Genomic DNA, 19,986 nt, shown 5'->3' with positions numbered 1-19,986 from the left:
CTTCTACCATTGGCACCAGGAGGCAAGTGGATTCAGGGGTGTTGGACTATTTGTCCAGGGCTGCCGATAATGATGGAGAGGAAGCGTACTTCCGCAGTCTTGCCCGCTACTTACGTCCCATTCCACCCTCGCTCAGGCTGCGGACCAGAGGTTGTCTACAAATAGTGATAGATACGGCAACACCCCCAAACAACCTTACTCCTGTATTTAACTACCTAGAAGGTTGGCAAATGTCATCTGCAAATCTTCTGGCGGTGCAAGACCTTCCACAGGAACAAACACAACCAGTCGCAGCACCACCCCCACCACATATAGCACCACAATAACAGCATGCCCAAAGCAACCAACAAACACAACTTAGGCCAATTTATGAGTATCCAGGAACTGCCCAATCTGACCACTTGAACAGACACACGTTTGGAGGCTGGTCCCAACATGTGTCTGCTTGACATGGCCATATTGGGGGGTATGACCAAATGGGACAATCCAGTACACAGGAATTAATGCACTTCTACCCTCAACAACAATTTTTACCTCAGACACAGGATAGATCTTTGCAACACCACCCTCTATATATATCTGGCATACCACAGTTTGGCAGTCAGGTTGGTCATCCACCTAGGCCAAGTTCCGCACATGCTGGATACCCACCATCACCATTATCACCCCCAACCTACCAGAACCTGTAATTTTTTTAAACCAGTTTTTGGCCTGTCATTTACGCTGTTTTTGGTGTCATGTTATTTGTGCCCTTGGCATGTTATGCTTTCTTGTTTGCTCAGGTTAATGTGCCTACAATTACATATGATGTGAATATGTTGTTGGCTACTAGATATATGCTTTGAGCAGTAAAAACGGTTTTACAAATATGAATTCTATGTATTGGTATGACTACATACATGATGTGACTACTAGTGTTGAGCATTCCGATACTGCAAATATGGGTACTGAATTCCGATACTTTTGCAATATCGGATACCGGAATCGGAAGTTCCCATAATGCAATGAGCCAGTTTGATTTCATTCAGCCAATGAGGAATCATTAGAAGTGTGGGCACATCCTATGCTGCATGTTAGGCATGTAACTACTGGCATGGCTGTGATTGGCTGCTGAAATGATGTCATGATGCACTATAAAAGCCGCCGCCACCATTTTGGGTTCACTCTGCTGTGAATTCAGTTAGGGACAGGACACGCTGCTGTTCTGACTGAGGGATGGTTTGAGATAGCGATTTGCTTCATTGTGCTTTACCCAGGCTAATTTAGCAACCGCTGTGTGAGAACCTTGTTGTTGCCTTGCAGTGCTGTTCACGGCTGTCTGCAAGGTCTCAGTGTGAGTGCAGCTCACTCTGTAGTCTGTTCTGCAGCCACAGCTGGTTGTAGTCAGCTCAGTGTGCGTCACTGCCTCATACTGTTCCATTGTCCTCTTTTCAATTAGTGCTGCCTGCTGCGCATTTTTCCAGATTTATCCTATTAGGGGGTTTCCATCCGTATCCTGCTAGATTGTGGAAAACACTATATAGGAGTAGATAGAGGAGCCTTTCTGCAGCCTTGTGCCCTGCAGCCCCAGCCAGATTAGCCTATTTTTTGGAGACTGATCTATTGCATTGTAGTTTAGCTTCCTGCATTGTAATCACTTCAAAAAGTATGTGATACAATCTGTTTTACATCTTTGGGCACATCAAGTGTGTTTTTGTGAAAAAAAAGTTAATAAAGTCCACCAAACACTCCGCTTTACAGTTGTGTAGGCCACATTAGCTCATATTAAAGTCTAGTCCACACTTTATAAAATTAGTGTTTCTTATACCTGTTAGCAGCTGTTCAGGAATAAGCACACTAAGCCCTTAGTACTTTTCTGCCTATCTTTATCAGTCTACCAAGATGAAGAAGGCAGGGAGTAAGGCACGTGGTCGTGGGCGTGGAGTTTCCGCAGGGAGAGGACGTGGGGATTCTGCGCCTGCTGCAGGCACCGGTGACTCATCATCCCCCAGTTTTAGCAGGGAACAGTCCTTCCTGCGCAGCTTTCTAGGAGCTCGCGGTACCCCACTGCTGCGGGATGAACAAATTGAAGCTGTTGTCACATGGATGACAGCTAACGCATCGACTTCAATTAGTACCACATCCCCTCAGGCACAGAGCACTGAAGAGCACCCATCTGTCTCTTCACCACCTGCCAAATTGCCCAGGCAGTCAGAGAGCCCAAGACAGGAGCCATCTCTACTTCTGTTCTCTGAATCTCTTAGCTTGGAAAGAGGGGGCCAGCCAAGCAGCATTTGAGAAACTGAAGAAGAGGCAGTATGCAGTGATGCGCAACTGCTTTGTCTCTCTGTATCTGAATAGACGGGTGGGCCAGTGCCTACGGTCAGCACACCTCAGTACGCATCTGATGATGAGACTCAGGTGCCACTTTCTGGTGCCTACTGTGCTGCTGAGACTACCTTGAAGAAGCAGTTGGTGGAAGAGGGTAGTGTAGATGATGAGGTCCTTGACCCATCGTGGCGTGAGGTACAGGAAGGTGGTAGGAGCAGCTCTGAGGAAGAGATTCCCCAAACTGCCCAAAAAGGAGGGAAAGGGAGGGTGAAGACTGCATTGTCTGTAGCCTCCACTTCGGCACCCATTAGGAGCATGCCTCTTCCAAAACCCAAAACGGCACTCCCAAGACTTGCAATGCCTGGTCCTTTTTTTACACAGTTGCAGAATACATTTGCTTTGTCAAATGCAAGCTGTGTAATCAGAAAGTCAAAATAGGGAAAAGTGTCTGCAACCTCAATACCACAAATATGTGGAAACATGTGCAGACCAAGCACGTGGTGGAGTTACAAAAACACACTGAAGACCTAGACCAACCTTCAGAGGCACGTACCACCTCTTCAGCTCGTGTTGTTGCCTCTTCCTCCAGTTCACACACAGCTGATTCGGCTTCCTCACAGGATCGCCGTGGAAGAACCTCTGGCACTGTTGTACAGAGACCCAATGCAATTCCACCCACAGCACCACATTCCCTGTCATCCTCACACTCCCAGCTCAGTCTACAGCCATCAGTAGCACAGGCATGGGAGAAAAGGCGGCCATTCTCAGCAAACCACCCCGAGCACAGGCTATGAATGCTGGCATTGCAAAACTACTGTCCATTGAAATGTTGTCATTCAGGCAGGTGGAGACTGACACCTTCCGTAACTTGATGGCATTGGCAGTCCCACAATACAACGTGCCCAGCCGCTTTTATTTCAGCAGGCAATCTGTCCCTGCCCTGCAAAAGCATGTGGAGGGAAACATTAAACATGCGCTACTAAACGCCATCAGTAGCAAGGTCTGTTGTGAATTCTGTTTTCGAACTCCCTCCTGTGGTCATGAATGGTACTTCGGCGAGTTCTGTCCATGGACTCCCTCTGGTGGCTGTGAGTGGAGCTTCTGCTTCTGAGGTTCCTTCCACAGGTGACGTAGTTTATTCTTTGGCTGGCTGTTCTATTTAACTCCACTCAGATTGTTACTCCATGCCAGCTGTCAATGTTCTTGTACTGGTTCAGTTCGCTCCTGGATCTTTCTGGTGACCTGTCTACTCCAGCAGAAGCTAAGTCCCTGCTAGTTAATTATTTGTTCATTGTTTCCTTGTCCAGTTGGCTATCATGATTTTGTCTTGCTAGCTGGAAGCTCTGGGATGCAGAGGGGCACCTCCGCACCGTGAGTCGGTGTGGAGGTCTTTTTGCACACTCTGCGTGGTCTTTTGTAGTTTTTTGTGCTGACCGCAAAGATACCTTTCCTATCCTCAGTCTGTTTAGTAAGTCTGGCCTCCCTTTGATGAAACCTGTTTCATCTCTGTGTTTGTGACTTTCATCTTAACTCACAGTCAATATATGTGGGGGCTGCCTTTTCCTTTGGGGAATTTCTCTGAGGCAAGGTAGGCTTTATTTTCTATCTTTAGGGCTAGTTAGCTCTTAGGCTGTGAAGAGGCATCTAGGTCGTGTTAGGTACACTCCACGGCTATTTCTAGTTGTTTGATAGGATTAGGGGTTGCGGTCAGCAGAGCTCCCACTTCCCAGAGCTTGTCCTGTGTGAGTTTAACCATCAGGTCGTTCCGGGTGCTCCTAACCACCAGGTCCATAACAAAGGTCCACCTGACCACCGATGCGTGGACCAGACACCATGGACAGGGACGATACCTTTCCCTCACTGCCCATTGGGTAAATGTTGTGGAGCCGGGTACAGATCTTGAGAGTGGCCCTGTACATGTTCTGCCAACTCCAAGGATTGCAGGAATCCAGTCTGCACACATTGACTCTTCCTCATACTCCAGTTCCTCTGAATCAGCGCTGCAGGAGCCGTCGCAGTCTACCTCCACATGGACCAGTGAATGCTTACCTGTTACGACCAATATGAGCACAGCCATGGCCAAACGTCATGGGGAATCTCTGGAATGCCATCAAGCAGGAGAGCGACGTGTGGTTTGCGCCAACGAATCTCCAGCCAGGCATGGTAGTGTGTGACAATGGCCGAAATCTGGTGGCACCTCTGGGCCTAGGCAACTTCACTCACATCCCATGTCTGGCACATGTGATCAACTTGGTCATGCAGAGTTTTTTAAGGGACTATCCGGATCTTGATGCACTGCTGCACAAGGTCCGCCTAAAGTGCGCTCACTTGTGGTGTTCCAGCATGGCAAGATCGAGCATTGCAGCTCTGCAGCGCCGATTCCACCTTCCGGAACATCGCATCATATGTGACCTACCCACCAGGTGGAATTCAACGTTACATATGTTGGAGCGGTTGTGTGAGCAGCAGGCAGCAGTAATGGAGTACCAGCTGCATCAGGAGCAAAAAAGTCACACTGCGCACCATTCAGACTTCACAACCACTGAGTGGGCCACTATGAAAGACATCTGCCAGGTTTTGCATGCCTTCAATGATTCCACGTGGATGGCGAGTGCAGATGATGCAATAGTCAGCATGACTATTCCCCTTATCTGCCTGCTTGAAAAAGCACTGCAAGCGCTAAGGGAGGAGGTTGTGGAAGAGGTGGAGGATGAGGAGTCACAAATGCCATCTGCTTCTGGACAGTCTGCACAACGTGGTTCCTCACAAAGGCCTAGGCAGAAGACAATTCATGAGGAGGATGATGAGGATTCAATTGAGGAGGAAGACATCTGTCCAGAGGAGGGTGTTACAAAATGCTCTAGTAGTCAGTATGTAGAGCGAGGGTGGGGTGATGCAGAGCAGGCAGAGATCACGCCTCAAGCAGGGGACAGCATTTCTTGGCCAGTTGGCAGTCTGCAGCACATGGTTGATTTCATGTCTACACCATCACAGATGGCTCCAGTCAGCAGGAGGCAACGTTTCCTTCAGATGGTGACAGACTACATGTCTTGCCCTCTCAGTGTACTCCCAGACGGCTCTTCCCCTTTCAAGTTTTGGGCCTCTAAGCTGGATACATGGCTAGAGCTTAGCCAGTTTGTATTGGAGGTGCTGGCTTGCCCTGCTGCTAGTGTATTATCGGAACATGTCTTTAGTGCTGCAGGTGGTGTACTAACAGACCGTCGCATGCGACTATCCTCCGATAACGTTGACCGGCTTACTTTTCTGAAAATGAACAAGGCCTGGATCTCGCAGAAATTTGTCACTCCTCTTCCAGACTAAATAATTGGTTGGCAACAGTATCCAGGTCTCCTGTTGTGTTCATGTTTCTACCACCTGAACTGTAATCCCTGGGCTCCAACACCACCAGTTGCTGCTCAGAAGTGACATCAGCACAGTCAACACATCACCCAGTGATATTGGGTTTCAGTAACGTCAGCTGATCCCCAGCTGTGTATCCGCCAATTTCTCCTGCTCCATCCACACTCACAGTACAACAGATATTAAACTTGCTCCAATTAGGCCTCAGCCCACATTCTGCTTCTCCTGGATTCCCTGGGCTCCAATACCGTCAGTTGCTGCTCGGAAGTGCTGTCTGCACAGTCAACAGTTGCTCCTCTGTTATTGGGGTTCAGTAACACCAGCTGCTCCCCTGCTGTGTGTGCGGCATTTTCTCCACTCTGTTTCTAGCATTGACCCTGTGCTCCAACACCGCCAGTTCCTGCTCGGAAGTGCTGTCTGCACAGTCAACAGTTGCTCCTCTGTTATTGGAATTCAGTAATGCCAGCTGCTCCCCTGCTGTTTGTGCGCAATTTCTCCTGCTCCCTCCACACTACGAATACAACAGATATTAAACTTGCTCCAATTAGACCTTGGCCTACACTCTGCTTCTAGCATTGACCCTGGGCTCCAATACCGCCAGTTGCTGCTTGGAAGTGCCATCTGCACAGTCAACAGTTGCTGCCGTGTTATTGGTGTTCAGTAACGCCAGCTGCTCCCCTGCTGTGTGTGCGGCAATTTCTCCACTCTGTTTCTAGCATTGACCCTGGGCTCCAACACCACCAGTTGCTGCTCTGAAGTGCCGTCTGCACAGTCAACACTTGCTGCCATGTTATTGGGGTTCAGTATTGCCAGCTGCTCCCCTGCTATGTGTGTGGCAATTTCTCCTGCTCCATCCAGACTAACACTACAACTACAACAGATATTAAACTTGCTCCAATTAGGCCTCGGCCTACACTCTGCTTCTAGCATTGACCCCGGGCTACAACACCGCCAGTTGTTGCTCGGAAGTGCCGTCTGCACAGTCCACAGGTGCTCCTCTGTTATTGGGGTTCAGTAACGCCAGCTGCTCCCCTGCTGTGTGTGCGGCAATTTCTCCTGCTCCCTCCACACTAAGACTACAACAAATATTAAACTTGCTCCAATTAGGCATCGGCCTACACTCTGCTTCTAGCATTGACCTCGGGCTCCAACACCGCCAGTTGCTGCTCAGAAGTGCCGTCTGCACAGTCAACACTTGCTGCCATGTTATTGGGTTTCAGTAACGCCAGCTGCTCCCCTGCTGTGTGTGTGGCAATTTCTCCTGCTCCCTCCACACTAAGACTGCAACAGATATTAAACTTGCTCCAATAAGGCCTCGGCCTACACTCTGCTTCTAGCATTGACCCTGGGCTCCAACACCGCCAGTTGCTGCTCAGAAGTGCCGTCTGCACAGTCAAAACTTGCTGCCGTGTTTTTGGGGTTCAGTAACGCCAGCTGCTGCCCTGCTGTGTGTGCAGCAATTTCTCCACTCTGTTTCTAGCATTGACCCTGGGCTCCAACACCGCCAGTTGCTGCTCGGAAGTGTCGCCTGCACAGTCAACACTTGCTGCCGTGTTATTGGGGTTCAGTAATGTCAGCTGATCCCCTGCTGTTTATCCGGCAATTTCTCCTGCTCCCTCCACACTCACACTACAACAGATATTAAAGGGAACCTGTCCCGCCCAGGTGTTTGTAACTAAAAGAGCCACCTTGTGCAGCACTAATGCTGCATTTGGACAAGGTGGTCTTTTAGTTATGCTCCTTGCACACGCTGAACTAAACACTTATAAAATGTGTCCCCTCAAACTCCCGGTGGTGGAACTTTCCTTCCTAATCAGACGCGGCACAGCTGTCATTCATACCCCATGGCGCCATGCGCCGCCTCCTGAGCGTTGTTTGAATGTGTCCCAGAGCCTGCGCTGTTATGTTATCCCTTGGCCATGCGCAGTTAGCGCTGTCCGTCTTCTGATATCATTTGATGTCAGACTGACTGCGCCTGTGCGGCCGCGCTGCCCGAGATCCCTTGATCTGATTAAAAACGTACTAGCTGAATCCTTCTAAGCTCTATGTAGAAACAGGAGGTAAATTTTCTCTGCAAAAGGCACCACTGTGCAAAAGTTTATGTCAGAGGGGAGGACCGGAATAGCTGGGCCAGGAGGTGATGAGAGAGATGATTCATGCAAGGAAAAGAGACTTCCTGTTTCTATATAGAGCAGAGCAAAGAGAAGAATTAACTGGATAGAAAGGCAAAACTAGCAATTGTAAGTAAGTACACAGTGCCATATAATATGATGACTGTAATATATTAAGAGGATAACAATTTGGAGGGAGTGCTTCCTTAAGTAGTGAGCTAATTCATAATTTGATTCTTTTTGTGTTTTGGTCCATTCATAAATATGAATGATTTCTATTAAGAAAGCTGAAGAGGAAAATCGATGTCTGCCTCCTTACATAGCTATTATAATCTGTGTTTTGAGCCCAGTAACTACATGCTACTGTATAGCACTGTGACATTAGCAAGTATTGACTTCTGAGAGTAATTACTTTTAGGAAAGCTTAATATAATCTGGGAAAAAAATAATGAATTTTTAAATAGATGAAAGGTTTATCACATGTGCTTTTTGTACATTACTAAATCTGAAATTCTGAGCAAAAGTGGAAAAAGCTGTTTCTTTGTTCCAATATTGCAACACAAGGAACGGGGTCTGTTTTTCAGAACACCAGCATTTCCATAGTCTTTTCTTCTATAGGAAATAAAACGGACTCCCTGAGTTGTGTATGAGCGAGCTCAGCAGTGTGTGAATGGGCACTTGGCACATGACGCTTCACGTGCCCCAGACTCTTTTGGAACAGTGAATCTGCTTCAAAGAGGTGCTGTGACATGATCACCCCGAGCAAGTACCCAATCCGCTATTCACACAACCAACAACATTGCTGCTTTGTACTGTATTCAGATGGGTCCTCCGCCTTTGCAAATGAAAGGGGACAACCTCATTGATACCTTGTTAGAGGGGGTGTTGGAAATACAAAACAGATACCCATTACAATTTCCCTCCAGCTATTTGAAATGAATCCAATTAATAATCTGGATTTCAGCATAGAAGTGAAGAAACACTTTCTCATTAATTTCTGCCTTGGAGCTTGGGTTCATAGTCAAAAGCACATATATACATAAAAGAAAGTAATGAAGGGCTTATTTGATTTAACTACAGTACACACATAACAAGTCATTCCGTTTTGATATAGCCGACTCTCCGATGTAATGGGATGTTATTTAAGTGGGATATCTGCTCTTCAACATCCCCTCAAGCAAAGCAACATTTTTAATCCCAATTAGTATTTCAGGGGAAGTGCTTTCTCCCTTCTTAGCATAGTAAATCGACATTACGTGTACATGAATGGAAAACAATCAGCCTCATTATTCGAGCTTGGGAACGATAACAGAAGCAACCTTTTCCATCATACTGTCAAAAAAGGTGAGAAGGAAATTAAACGCAAGGAAATAAAACTACTGGACAGACTGAGAAGTCTCTTTAATGTCTTATTAAAGAAATCGGAGCTCAGTGGTACTCTGGTTATTGTTGAAAAGTCATTTTAGCAATTCTTGTGGACAGCTCAACTTTCTGGTGAACTGTATGGGGGCTTGGTGAAACACATGCTTATTGACTCAGGCTAGTTTCACATTTGTGGTTAAGTCCGCAGCGTATCGTCCGCAACCGCAAACGCATGCACAAACGCATGCAAACGTCAGGTAACGCAGCGTTTATTATCCACATCAGCTTACACATGATGGTAAAAAAACTGCAGCGTTTGCATGCGTTTTACATGTGTTTGCGCTTTTTATGCGCATGCGTTTGGTATTTCCAGGAGGGTGTGTCTTTAATGGGCATGTCTTAATCAGTTCCTGGACATGCGCAGTCCGAAGTACGCAAGCGCATCAAACGCATGCGTACGCAAAGACATGTGTACGCATGCGTTCCCATAGACAGTAATGCGTTTTTTGCCGCATTCCTTGCACTAACAACTGCATACGTTTCTAGGCAGCAAATTGACGCCTCTAAAATTACTACATGCTGCGTTTACCGCACCAAACTGCAGACGACGAAACGACGCATGCGTCGTCAAACGTGGCAAAACGCAACCGATCGCAGACACATGTGTCTCTAATGTTAAATATAGGAAAACACAACGCATGCGGATAATTGCGGAAGAAACGCTGCGGACACAACCACAAATGTGAACCCGGCCTTAGTCATACACATCAATAGATGAGTATTTTATACATTTTCTCTAATTAGCCAGGAGAAGTGAAGCTGAGGTTGTCATTTAGTTATTATGATATAACAATATACTTATGATCAGTGGATTGCATGGAGCTACAAGTAAACCTACAATATCATTGTGACTGAGGGCAGTTTCGGACTAAACACTTCAGTCATATGTGAATACAGCAACAAGTAGTGAATAAGTATAAAAGCATAATTCCTTTTTTCCTCTGACACCATTTCTGGCTTTGGCCAAAAACTGCAGCTCTTTTTTCTCTTAAAAAAAAAAACACTCCAGAGCGTTATCACAATACACAAGCTATGCTTTTCCAAAAAGACATCCAATTCTACTACATGTCTATTATCTGGTGTTGCCAAAACTACATGGAACATTTACTAAATATACAAAAACACATGCTACGATTGTAAAGGGGAATCGTTTCATTACATTAGATCAAAACTTAAAAAAAGGGACACAAGGTATTAAATTCCATGTGTAACTTTATCAAGTGTCAATCGATAGAAGATATCACACTCTCCAATTGCACAGTCACATTTTTATCTTCTAAGCTATGCCTTGAGCTATTACAACTTACAGATGTAGCAGACCCCAGTTTGTGATTTTACAAGCTAACTGGTTTTGCATAAAACTGCTGTTAAAAGCCGAGTCAAATGATTAAAGTGTCAAGTTCATGAACCACAATCAAGCACACTTAGTTTACATCTTTTCATTAGATAGTGCCCAAATTATCCATTCCTCAATTACCCACCCATTTGTTAATATAAAGATTATATTACCATACCTTTATCCTATGAAACAATTTCTTTGCTGAAAAAGAGATCCTTAACGAGTGCAGGATACTTCTGTTGCTGTAATAAAAAACATTGCGGCACGTCAGAATATTTTTTTACTTCTTAGCATCCGATTTTCACTTGCGAGGCAGGCAACTTTCACTGAGAAGCGAAGAACACAATTTTAAAAAGACACACCAATCAGTGTCTGGGCTTCAGCCTGCTGTCCTCCCTCCTCCTCCTCCTCCATCCTTCCCCCATCTCGCTGATTCAATGGACGAGCCCTGAGAGATTTACGTAAGAAGTCATTCATAAGTAAAAGTCTGAGACTACTGACAAAACCCAAAACACCGGCACAATTTACGATATGGTAAAGAAATTTCAAATTGATCAAAGCCCACGTTGCATCTGCTACTTCAAATCCTGCAAAATTGAGAACAAAGCCGGTTTTCCCAAATAGGTACGGTAGCTTGTATAATTAGTCCGATAAGCAACATGTACATGAGCAGCGATATAAGAGATCCCCGCAACCTTCCTATACATTTCTCTCTTTAATTGGACGCTCTATGTGGCCTAATTAGACGCTGCAGACTTTTAATGTTGTATCTCCTTTTATGTAAATCAACAATGCATCTGGGCTGGCCTATTAAATCATTATTAATTAGGAATTACAGTACTCCCGGAGAACGCTGTCATTACTGGATGCCGCTCGCTTCATTTTCCGTTTGCTTTCGGCTGCTGACAGGCTACTAATTGTGAAGAGATTATAGTGTTGATACTTGGCTGCCATCTAAGCAGCAAGTTTTATGAGTGAAACTTATTGGGTCTTTAATCCTGATGAGTCATGAAGACAAGAGGATACGATTCTGTAACGTGTTTTTCTCCAGGGGAAAGCAGAACTGTGCTTTTGTTTGCCGAGCAATATTTAATATACCTCTGATTAATTCTATTTCTTAATTAGCAGCTTCCCGTACACGGGAGAAATGACTTTTAATGCTTATTTCAAGTACATGAAATCATTTGTTACATAGATGATGAGGAGGATCCGGCAACGAGCCATTTGTTTTCAAATATAACCATCTGGCCTCCTAATAAAATATGTTTTGGACATCCCCGTATGTTTTAAATAATGGAAGTGCAAGTCAAAGAGTTTTCCTCTTGTGGGAATATTGATCTTGATTTAACAGATTCTGGGGTACATAACATGTGCACTGGTAATAGGGGTCTTTGGCCAGCTATTCACAGTACATAAAGATGTATCAAAATATACTTGTGGGATTCAATCAACTTTTCAGTGTTTAAGGCCGATTCCATGCATCCTTTTTTTTTCTCATAAATGTAAAATGGTCCATGTTTTCTCTAGCCTTCTGGAGTCCTTTTTTTGGTTGATCTGTCAAATTTTGCATCCATTTTTCATATATGAAAAAAGGGGGTTTCCACGACCCCAAATGCTCTAAGATATCAGAGAGCAAGAACTCACTCTCCTTGGGTCCAGCACTGCCTCTGCACCACTGCTCGGGTCTTGGTGTTTTCACATCATGTCAATCTCACGCATCACCGATGTAACCAGGCTCTGAGCTCAGCGGCTCTACTGGGGTACATGGCAAGAGTTCAGTGATGGATTACAATGTAGCATCGTCGACGCAGCCAAAACACTGAAACTGGAGTAATGGGGAGCTAGCACTGGATCCGCGGAGGCTAAATAGCCCAGGGTGGGAAGGCATTGAAAGAATGCTTTAATGGACAGGTACAAGACAGAGAGATTTTCTATTTGATCATTTTTCGATTCCCGTCTTGTGCAATACCCCTTAGTGCTGCACTAGGGATAACAGAATGGGGCAGATTTACTAATTCTGTAATACATATAGGCACAGAAATCTTAAGGTACCTTCACTCTCAGCAACTTTGCAACGAGAACGACAACGATCTGTGACATTGCAGCATCCTGGATAGCGATCTCGTTGTGTTTGACACGCAGCAGCGATCTGGATCCCGCTGTGCCATCGCTGGTCGGAGCTAGAAGTCCGGAATTTTATTTCGTCATCAGGTCGGCGTGTATCGTTGTGTTTGACAGCAAAAGCAATGATGCCAGCAACATTTTACATGGAGCTAACAACCAGCGAGAACGATAAGTGAGTCGCCATTACGTCACTGAATCGCTCCTGCATCGTTCTGGAGTTGCTGTGTTTGACGTCTCTACAGCGACCTAAAAAGCGATGCTCCAGCGATCGGCTCGTCTATATCGCTGCAGCGTTGCTGAGTGTGACGGTACCTTAAGTCCGCGCCAAATATATTACAGTGGCTCAAGCTGGATTAACATTTCATGCATCTTCGAACAGTGTTGTCTTAATGTTGCATCCTTGTTGTCCCTATTAAATCATTGGAGGCCAATATCTAAATGTGAAAAAAGAACTTAGACAAACATCTAAAGAGAAGTACAGGATCTGTTGTTTCACTACATTGAATGTCTTATCTCCAGGAAATAATCACTGCTTGGACTACAGGTTACGTGAGCCCTGGTCCAACCACACCAACTCCCAATGTACACAGAAAGCTGTGGAATGGGCAGGGTTAGCTTTCTAAGCTCTGCTACATGCTACATATAAAAACTCTGATTGCATCACAACTGCTGCACCCAGTAATCTAAGTGATACATCATTAAAATCAGGGTCTCTTTTCTTACATTACACTGCTCCCAAATGAGGTAGTAAAAAACTTTTGACTGATTTCCTTTAATACGTCTTATAGGGGTAATCAGAATCTCAAAAAAGATACAATAACATGACTTTAGGCATATCTCCTAAATAAAACATGTATGTTTAATTTATTTATTAATACCCGCAATCAATATGAGCCTACTGGAATAGCTGTAAGTAATGTTTAAACTTTTCTGAAAAAAAAAAAGTAGAATACACAGACAAAAACACAATATTACATTTTCTGTCTAGAAATGAATTACTAACACACATTTCAATTTAATACATGCGATAAATTTGTGATTGGAGCAGCCAAAGTTTCTCAACAATCCTATGGAATTATGATCCATGCTTGAAAAAAAAAAATAATGTTGCCTACGGCCAAAGAACACAGAGGGATAGCAAAATGGGGGCATTGTCAGAAACTATTTTGTCTTATTTCCAGAGTTGAGCTCTTTAGAGCTTCATGTCCCTCCAGCGGTGAGGAGGATACCTTTGTAAAATGCAGTAGTCTATAAGTAATGACAGCAAACGGTGGGCAATGATAGCAGAGTTACACAGAAAATAAGTCATAGCACGCATGGTTTCAAAAATACTGACTCTACATATAGAAGATTTGATAGAGGAGATGTCAGCGCACTATACATGATTGCTGATGACAGTTTAACAATTCACTGATGGTTTATCAAATTTGACAATGGATAAGGAAACCGGCCGACTTTATTATCGGAGTGAATAATATGAGCTTTCTGGGTGAATAGTCAGGTATTCCGAGTCATCTCAATATTCTGAATATCCTTTTCTATATTTTTTGGTCAACTGGAGTAATAGACTGAGAACTGTGTAGAATCATGTGTGCTGGAATATTTTACACCCATTCAATTTGGTAGCTAGACATGCTGATCACAAAAAGGTTCATTTGTTTTGGTGCCAGCATATACCAGAGCTCTTTGGAATCAAGTAAAGCAATAAAAAGTACAATAGTTAAGGTACCTTTACACTAAACGACTTACCAACGATCACGACCAGCGATACGACCAGGCCGTGATCGTTGGTAAGTCGTTGTGTGATCGCTGGGGAGCTGTCACACAGACAGCTCTCTCCAGCGACCAACGATCAGGGGAACGACTTAGGCATCGTTGAAACTGTCTTCAACGATGCCGAAGTCCCCCTGCAGCACCCGGATAACCAGGGTAAACATTGGGTTACTAAGTGCAGGGCCGCGCTTAGTAACCCAATATTTACCCTGGTTACCATTGTAAAAGTAAAAAAACAAAAAAAAAAACGCTACATACTCACATTCTGATGTCTGTCACGTCCCCCGCCGGCGTCCAGAGGGTTAAAACTGCTTTCGGCAAGAGAGCTGCTAATGCACGCGCTGCCGCCGAGATGCACTGACTGTGTCAGCGCCAGCAGTAACAGAGGTGACGTCACCGCTGTGCTCTGCTTTACGGCCGGCGCTGACACAGTCAGTGCATCTCGGCAGCAGCGCGTGCATTAGCAGCGCTCCTGCCGAAAGCAGTTTTAACCCTGTGGACGTCGGGGGATGTGACAGACATCAGAATGTGAGTATGTACTGGTTTTTTTTTAACTTTTACAATGGTAACCAGGGTAAATATCAGGTTACTAAGCGCGGCCCTGCGCTTAGTAACCCGATATTTACCCTGGTTACAAGTGAACACATCGCTGGATAGGCATCACACACGCCGATCCAGCGATGACAGCGGGGTGATCAGCGACCAAAAAATGTTCCTGATCATTCCCCAACGACCAACGATCTCCCAGCAGGGGCCTGATGGTTGGTCGCTGTCACACATATAGAGATCGTTAGTGGGATCATTGCTATGTCACCAAAAGCGTGACGTTGCAACGATATCGTTAACGTTATCGTTATGTGTGACGGTACCTTTAGATTTTGGAACAACAATGAGACAAGAATGTGCTTCTTCAAGCTTAGGACATGTGCCCACATTAAGGCTATGTGCACACGTTCAGGATTTCTTGCAGAAATTTCCTGAGAAAAACCTGAAATTTTCTGCATGAAATCTGCATGCGTTTTTGTGCCTTTTTTGCGCGTTTTTACCGCGTTTTTGGTGCATTTTTTGGTGGATTTTTCCGGACATTTCCCAATGCATTATATAGTGGGAAATCCGCAAAAAATCCGCTAAATTAATGGACATGCTGCATTTTTTACCGCAATGCGTTTTTTTTTCGAAAAAAAAAACACATCATGTGCACAAAAATTGCGGAATTCAATCTAAATGATGGGATGCATAATGTATGCTTTTTTTTGTAGTTTTATAGCGTTTTTATAGCGAAAAAGCGCAAAAAAACATGAAAAATCAGCAACGTGTGCACACAGCCTTAGTATTTGCAACATAGTGTTGGCAGGAAAAATATTGCATAAAATATGCACATGTTTTGCCGCCCTTTTTTTAGTGGCCTTTGGCTTGATCTTGAGCCACAGCAACTTTATGAATGAACACTCTGCAGGAAGATCGATTTTGTGCAAGCCTGAATAGGTCCATCAGGATCTTCTACGCTGTTATCTTGATAGTATCAAGACATCGGGTTGCTGGTTTTCCTCTTTGCCTTTTTTTTTCTATTCTCATATCACGACCAAGATGTCCTTCTCCAGTGATTGCTCTCTTCATATGATGAGTCCAAAGTAGGAAAGTCGTAGATTGGTGATCCTTGCTTTGAGTGACATATCAGGCTTGATTTGTTCTAAAATTGATTTCTTTGTTCTTGTTGTCATCCATGGTATTGATAACATCCTTCTCCAGCACGACATTTCGAAAGCTTCAATTCTTCTTCTGTCTTGTTTCTTTCTCATCCAGCTTCTGCATCCATGAGCTACCACATAAAACACCAAACTGTTTATAAGCCATGTCATCATCGCCAGTGAAATGTTCCTCTATTTGAAGACCTGGCTCAAAGCTATTCTCCTATTGATTACCAGTGTCGTCGCTGCATCTTGAGTGATCTCCTATCCAAGCAGGTTGAAGTTCCTTACAACTTGCAATTCATCGTCGTCCATCTCAAATGTGTCCTGTTCATATATGGCTGTAGTTAATATCTGTCTTCTTTGTGTTAGCAGTCCCATGTTGAGCCATGTTGCTGCCTTGTAGAATGTGTTTTTCATGCGTTTTTACTTTTGCTTTTTTTCTATTCATATGATGAGTGAAAAAGTTTGCAAAACTGTTGAAATAATTGACATGCTGCAGATTAAAAAAAAACACTTTGCTGGTACTGTTAAAGGCAGAAAAAATGCAGTGTATGAACAAACTGTAAAGTCTAAAGGCATACAGCAGGGTTGTGAGCCATGCACGACCTATATTCTGCATTATGATACTTCAATACAGCAAATACTATGGCAAACTGCATCTATATATGATTTTTACCTCTATAGTTTAGCACTTCATGGACAAACCCACCATTTATTTTCATCTATTGGAATCAATATAAACCTGTCAAAAATACTTCCTACTTGCAGAAGTGTATTATTATCTATGGTGTATTTTGTGTACCCTGATTCCACCCCTAAGCTACCGAAATAACTTACCAAAGTCGCCATTTTCGCCTGTCAATCAGGCTGGTCTGGTCAGATGGGCGTGGCGACATCACTGGTTCTTCCCCCAGATCTAGCATATATTTCCGTTGGTGGCGTAGTGGTTTGCGCATGCCCATCTTCTGAATCCACTGGGCAGGAGAAGAAAAAACGCGCGATCGGCGCTATTTCCCTGGTGATCTGTGGGGGCGGCCATCTTCCTGAGGCCGCGCATGCGCATATGGAGTCCTCTGCTGCCCGGGGCTTCAGGAAAATGGCCGCGGGATGCCGCGCGTGCACAGATGGAGATCGCGGCGGCCATTTTCCTGAAGTTGAGATGCAAACTCGGCTTCAGGAAAATGGCCACCGCGATCTCCATCTGCGCACGCGCGGCATACTGCGGCCATTTTCCTGAAGCCCCGGGCAGCAGAGGAGTCCATATGCACACGCGCGGCCTCAGGAAGATGGCCGCCCCCACAGGTCACCAGGGAAATAGCGCCGATCGCACGTTTTTTCTTCTCTTGCCCAGTGGATTCAGAAGATGGGCATGCGCAAACCACTACGCCACCAACGGAAATATATGCAAGATCTGGGGGAGATACAGCGATGTCGCCACGCCCATCTGACCTGACCAGCCTGATTGACAGGCGAAAACGGCGAGTTTGGTAAGTTATTTCGGCAGCATAGGTGGGGAATCAGGGTACACAAAATACACTATAGTAACGCACAGCTCAGGCCCTATTTAACAGTATTTTTATCTCGTACTGAAAAACTGGGGTGACAGGTTCCCTTTAAGTTCTTTGTACATGAGCCTTAAAGAGGACACGCCGTTTGCTATTAATATGTATTTTTTTTTACCAGGCTCTTTTTTCTTTTGTTCCTTCACCCCTTCTTAATTAAATGTAAAGGTCTGTTTAACAAAGTGGACGTAGTCCTTAACTGTTCTCAGTGGGAGCGTTATTGTGGTCCACGCCCTGTTTGATTACTTTAATGCATTAGAGCACTTTAAAGGGGTTATCCGGTCTTAAACGACTTTATGTGACTGCAGACTTGTGAATACTCGCATCGTGTTCACTGCACACTGTTAGGATTCTACAATGCAGGAGCCGGGAACGGTGGTTAATGTGACTGCAAGTATGCGATATGTATATCGCAAGTATGTGATATATGTGATATATGTATATTCGCGGCCATACTTTGTCTAGATGGGCGTGTGCTCACTCAATGCAAGTGTATTGAACAAGAAACAGTCTAGTTAGTTTGTGACTGGGAGAATGCATATCACATACTTTCAGTCACATTTATTTTCATGCTTTGCTTATATACTGTATATTACTCAGTACTTTATAGATATTATTAGCACTGTCCCTATTAGGGCTCACGATCTAAATTCCATGTTAGCATGTTTAAGGAAATTAAGAGGAAATCAGAGAATCTGAAACACACAAACATGGGAAGAACATACAAACTCCTTGCAGATGTTACCCTCTGTGGGATTTGAACCCAGGACCCCAGCACTGCAAAGCAACAGTACCACTGAGCCACCATACAGTGCTAACCACTGAGCCACTGTGCTGCTCATGACCGCTGTTCTCAGCACTATCACTGGAGAATCCTCATAGCGTTAAGATCATGAAATGTGAGGATTCACAAGTCTGCAGTTACATAGAGTGACTGCAGACTTATAGTTTAAGGCTGGACAATCCCTTTTAATTCTTATTATTACATATATTATTATCAATCTATTTAGTTTTTAGTCTTTGAATTTAGATGCCCCTTGACCACTGTCTATTCAAGGGAGACCTATTGTTGCCACTTACTATGCTGTGCTTTTCTTGTGACTTAATACAGATTGTGTTTTATAAATTGTTGGCTATTGGCACTGTGTGTTTGCAGGTTGTCATTCTAGATTTGGCTCTAGCCTTATTGATTTTGACATGTTCTGTATGCACTTTAATACTGAGGCTGGCTCTGTCACCCTTACTATATGTGCAGATTCTGCTATTAATTTAGTAATAGTCCTTAAAGGCTAAGGCCTGAGCCACTGTTTCATTACATCACAACATAGAAATGATCTAACATCTAAGGACACAGCACATTCTCTCCCACTGTATTGTGTCTTGTATAGTTCAACACATGTCATGTAGGTTGGAGAAGGATGTGTGTAAATCAATTACTGACTGCAATTGTGAAGCCCTTTCCTTGTCCTTGCACATGATGCCTGAGGTTGTGTAGACCCAGAAAGATGCTCTGTCAATTATATTGTCTTCAAGTGTTTAGAAAATATAGACACATGAGAAATTAAATCTTAAGTGAGAATGAATTACAATGGTGGATTTTACAAGGGCTCTAAATGGCTTGATTAACCAAGTATTACATTGACATGAATGTCACCTTTTTATTCATACATGTGCAGTTTTGTGTTGGCATCTGCCTGAGAGTTGAAGTGCTTTTTCCAATCAGGAGAAACAAACCTATTTTTTTCCCAGATGTCATCCTAGTTGCTTCAGTTTTCATCCATTTTTTTCATTGAAGCAGGTAGATTTGCCTAAACTTTCTTTATCCATTGACTCTTTTCGATGGATCAGATAAAGGGAATCTTTCACCAGGTCTTTAGCGACCCCACCTAAAATGTAGGGGCAGAGAAATGATCTGCTACAAATAATTAACGAGTGAAAATACCCAATCAGATTACCGTAGGTACCTGTTGGATAAACACTCAAACATCTGAAAGCCGTCATGAATGGCTTCTTGGTGTTAATGTATTTTCAATGGGAAGAGAGACAAATTTGTTGATGACAAATTGAGTGATTATATTTAAAATAGCCTAAATTTAAATGTGAGCGTCCCTCTAAAATTATCGGTGTGGAGAAACGGGGTCAGTGGGTGCTCTCGTCCGCTGGCCCGGCTGCCTTTAGCAAGACTGCATGGACCAGGGCTCATACTACTGAACGCCCGCTCTATCTCCCGGTGGGCAATACACTACACTGATAACACAGGGTTATGGTAAAACAGTGTGGCAATACTTTATTGA

The 19,986-nt window shown here is 44.2% G+C and overlaps 1 protein-coding gene across 2 annotated transcripts in view; it reads right to left on the bottom strand.

The window, feature by feature from the left end:
- CDH20 (cadherin 20) overlaps positions 1–19,986 on the bottom strand; it is a 762,886-nt gene that overhangs the window by 184,625 nt on the left and 558,275 nt on the right. For both annotated transcript variants that reach the window (XM_069730620.1, XM_069730619.1), the window contains one exon: positions 10,718–10,784. The gene's annotated coding sequence lies outside the window, so the exon portion shown is untranslated. The remainder of the gene's footprint in view (positions 1–10,717; positions 10,785–19,986) is intronic.

This window comes from Ranitomeya imitator, chromosome 6 (assembly GCF_032444005.1).
Source record: "Ranitomeya imitator isolate aRanImi1 chromosome 6, aRanImi1.pri, whole genome shotgun sequence".
Taxonomy (NCBI): Eukaryota; Metazoa; Chordata; class Amphibia; order Anura; family Dendrobatidae; genus Ranitomeya; species Ranitomeya imitator.
This window is presented reverse-complemented; position numbering and strand designations above follow the sequence as displayed.